Source organism: Marmota flaviventris, chromosome 9 (assembly GCF_047511675.1).
Source record: "Marmota flaviventris isolate mMarFla1 chromosome 9, mMarFla1.hap1, whole genome shotgun sequence".
Taxonomy (NCBI): domain Eukaryota; kingdom Metazoa; phylum Chordata; class Mammalia; order Rodentia; family Sciuridae; genus Marmota; species Marmota flaviventris.
In genome coordinates, this window is record NC_092506.1 from 78072960 (window position 1) to 78077271 (window position 4312).

Here is a 4312-nt window from a genome sequence, read left to right on the forward strand (position 1 = left end):
ACTCCATTGTGTATAAATGCCACATTTTTTTATCCATTCATCTATTGAAGGGCATCTGGGTTGGTTCCACAGTCTAGCTATTGTGAATTGTGCTGCTATGAACATCAATGTGGCAGTATCCCTGTAGTACGCTCTTTTAAGGTCTTCGGGGAATAGTCCGAGAAGGGCAATAGCTGGGTCAAATGGTGGTTCCATTCCCAGCTTTCCCAGGAATCTCCATACTGCTTTCCAAATTGGCCGCACCAATTTGCAGTCCCACCAGCAATGTAGAAGAGTACCCTTTTCCCCACATCCTCGCCAGCACTTATTGTTGTTTGACTTCATAATGGCTGCCAATCTTACTGGAGTGAGATGGTATCTTAGGGTGGTTTTGATTTGCATTTCTTTGTGTGCTAGAGATGGTGAGCATTTTTTCATATACTTGTTGATTGATTGTATGTCCTCCTCTGAGAAGTGTCTGTTCAGGTCCTTGGCCCATTTGTTGATTGGGTTATTTGTTATCTTATTGTTTAATTTTTTGAGTTCTTTGTATACTCTGGATATTAGGGCTCTATCTGAAGTGTGAGGAGTAAAAATTTGTTCCCATGATGTAGGCTCCCTATATTCCTCTCTTATTGTTTCTCTTGCTGAGAAAAATTTTTTTTAGTTTGAGTAAGTCCCATTTGTTGATTCTTGTTATTAACTCTTGTGCTATGGGTGTCCTATTAAGGAATTTAGAGCCCAAGCCCTCAATATGTAGATCGGAGCCAACTTTTTCTTCTATCAGACACAGAGTCTCTGATTTGATATCAAGCTCCTTGATCCATTTTGAGTTAACTTTTGTGCATGGCGAGAGAAAGGGATTCAGTTTCATTTTGTTGCATATGGATTTCCAGTTTTCCCAGCAACATTTGTTGAAGATGCTATCCTTCTTCCATTGCATGCTTTTAGCCCCTTTATCAAATATAAGATAGTTGTAACTTTGTGGATTAGTCTATGTGTCCTCTATTCTGTACCATTAGTCCACCTGCCTGTTTTGGTACCAGTACCATGCTGTTTTTGTTACTATTGCTCTGTAGTATAGTTTGAAATCTGGTATCGCTATGTCGCTTGATTCACACTTCCTGCTTAGAGTTGCTTTTGCTATTCTGGGTCTTTTATTTTTCCATATGAATTTCATGATTGCTTTATCTATTTCTACAAGAAATGCCATTGGGATTTTGATTGGCATTGCATTAAACCTATAGAGGACTTTTGGTAATATCGCCATTTTGATGATGTTAGTTCTGCCTATCCATGAACAGGGTATATTTTTCCATCTTCTAAGATCTTCTTCTATTTCTCTCTTTAGGGTTCTGTAGTTTTCATTGTATAAATCTTTCACCTCTTTTGTTAGGTTGATTCCCAAGTATTTTATTTTATTTTTTGAGGATATTGTGAATGGAGTGTTTTCCCTCATTTCCATTTCAGAAGTTTTGTTGCTGATATACAGAAATGCCTTTGATTTATGCGTGTTGATTTTATATCCTGCCACTTTGCTGAATTCATTTATTAGTTCTAGTAGTTTTTTTTGTAGACCCTTTCGGGTCTTTTAGGTATAGAATCATATTGTCCGCAAATAGTGATAATTTAAGTTCTTCTTTTCCTATTTTTATGCCTTTAATTTCTTTCATCTGTCTAATTGCTCTGGCCAGTGTTTCGAGAACTATATTGAATAGAAGTGGTTATAGAGGCCATCCCTGTCTTGTTCCAGATTTTAGAGGGAATACCTTCAATTTTTCTCCATTCAGAATGATGCTAGGCTGAGGCTTAGCATAGATAGCTTTTACAATGTTGAGGTAAGTTCCTGTTATCCCTAGTTTTTCTAATGTTTTGAACATAAAGGAATGCTGTACTTTGTCGAATGCTTTTTCTGCATCTATCAAGATAATCATATGGTTCTTATCTTTAAGTCTATTGATGTGGTGAATAACATTTATTGATTTCCTTATATTGAACCATCCTTGCATCCCAGGGATGAATCCTACCTGATCATGGTGCACAATTTTTTTGATGTGTTTTTGTATCCAATTCGCCAGAATTTTATTGAGGATTTTTGCATCTAGGTTCATTAGAGATATTGGTCTGTAGTTTTCTTTCTTTGAAGTGTCTTTGTCTGGTTTCGGAAATCAGGGTGATGTTGGCCTCATAGAATGAATTTGGCAGAGCTCCCTCTTTTTCTATTTCCTGAAATAACTTGAAAAGTATTGGTATTAATTCTTCTTTAAAGGTTTTGTAAAACTCCGCTGTATACCCATCCGGTCCTGGGCTTTTCTTGGTTGGTAGTCTTTTGTTTGCTTCTTCTATTTCATCCATTGATATTGGTCTGTTCAAATTGTGTGTATCCTCCTGACTCAGTCTGGGCAAATCATATGACTTAAGAAATTTATTGATGTCTTCACTATCTTCTATTTTATCAGAATATAGGTTTTCAAAATAATTCCTAATTATCTTCTGTATTTCTGTAAAAAATATGGAATGCTTCATGAATTTGCATGTCATCCTTGTGCAGGGGCCATGCTAATCTTCTCTGTATCGTTCCAATTTTAGTATATGTGCTGTCAAAGCGAGCACAGTATTTTTTAATTTCATCCCTTATTTCTTCTGTCATTCATTGGCCATTCAATAGCATATTATTTAGTTTCCAGGTGTTATAACAGCTTTTGGTTTTTTTTCAAATATTTTTTGATGTTGATGGTCCTTTATTTTATTCATTTATTTATATGTGGTTCTGAGAATCAAACCTGGTGCCTCACATGTGCCAGGCAAGTGCTCTACCACTAAGCTACAACCCCAACCGTCTGTTTCTTATTTTATCATTGATTTTAAATTTCATTCCATTATGATCTTATAGAGTGCAGGGTAGTATCTCTGTTTTTTTTGTATTGGCTAAGAGGTGCTTTGTGTGACCCAAGATATGGTCTATTTTAGAGAAGGATCCATGTGCTGCTGAAAAGAAAGTGTATTCAATCATTGAAGGATAAAATAGTTTATATATGTCTGTTAAGTCTAATTTGTCAATTGTATTTTTTATTTCTATAGTTTATTTATTTAGTTTTGTTTGGAGAATCTATCCAGTATGACAGCAGTGTGTTAAAATCACCCAGTATTATTGCATTGTAGACTATTTGATTCTTGTAGTTGAGAAGAGTTTGTTTCATGTATGTAGATGCTCCATTATTTGGGGCATAAATATTTTTGATTGTTATATCTTGTTGATTTATAATTTCCTTAAGCAGTATGAAATGTCTTTCTTTGTCTCTTCTGAATAACTTTGGCTTGAAGTTTACTTTATCTGACATAAAGATAGAAAACCATGCTTGTTTAGACTATCCATGTGAGTAATGTTTTTTCCCATCCTTTTATCTTCAGACTATGGATGGCTATGCCTATGATGTAAGTCTCTTAGAAGGAGAATATTGTTCTGTCCTGTGTTTTAATCCAATCTGCTAGTCTGTGTCTTTTCATCGGTGAGTTTAAGCCATTAACGTTCAATTATTATTGAGATATAATTTATATTCCTCGTCACTTGGGTTTATCTTAAGTGTTTAATTTGATTTAGTTTCTCCTTTGATTGACTGTCCCTTTAGTGCATTTGCTTCCTTGCTGGTTTTCACTTTTTTTTCTTTCATCTTCATGAAATACTTTGTTGAGAATGTTCTGTAGTACAGGCTTTTTAGTTGTGAATTCTTTTAACTTTGATTATCATGGAAGGTATTTATTTCATCCTCAAATCTGAAACTTAATTTTGCTGGATATAGGATTCTTCATTGGCATCCATTTTCTTTCAGAGCTTAGTATATGTTATTCCAGGACTGCCTATCTTTGAGGGTCTGGTTTCAGAAATCAGCTGAGATCCAAATCTATTTCCCTCTATATGTAATCTGATATTTTTCTCTTGTAACCTTTAAAATTCTATCCTTATTCTGCATGGTAAGCATTTTCATTATAATGTGCTTTGGTGTGGGTCTGTTGTAATTTTGTAAATGTGGGGTCCTGTAAGCCTCTTGTATTTGATTTTCCATTTCATTGTTTAGGTTTGGGAAATTTTCTGAAATTATTTTATTGAAAGTATTGTGCATTCTTTTGGTTTGTATCTCTGCACCTTCATCTATCCCAATTAATCTTAAGTTTGGTCTTTAATGTTATCCCATCATTCTTGGAATTTCTCTTCATGATTTCTTAACATCATTTCTCCATGGTTAATTCTATTTTCAAGATTAAATATTATGTCTTCCTTGCTCAATGTTCTGTCTTCCAAGTGGTCTAGTCTGTTGGTGATGCTTTCTAATGC

General features: G+C 34.8%; 1 non-coding gene across 1 annotated transcript; it reads right to left on the reverse strand.

Moving 5' to 3' along the window:
- Nucleotides 1–2485: 2485 nt before the first annotated feature.
- On the reverse strand, nucleotides 2486–2592 carry LOC114105100 (U6 spliceosomal RNA). The gene has a single exon (XR_003584951.1). It is a non-coding gene; the product is annotated as a U6 spliceosomal RNA (small nuclear RNA).
- Nucleotides 2593–4312: the final 1720 nt, after the last annotated feature.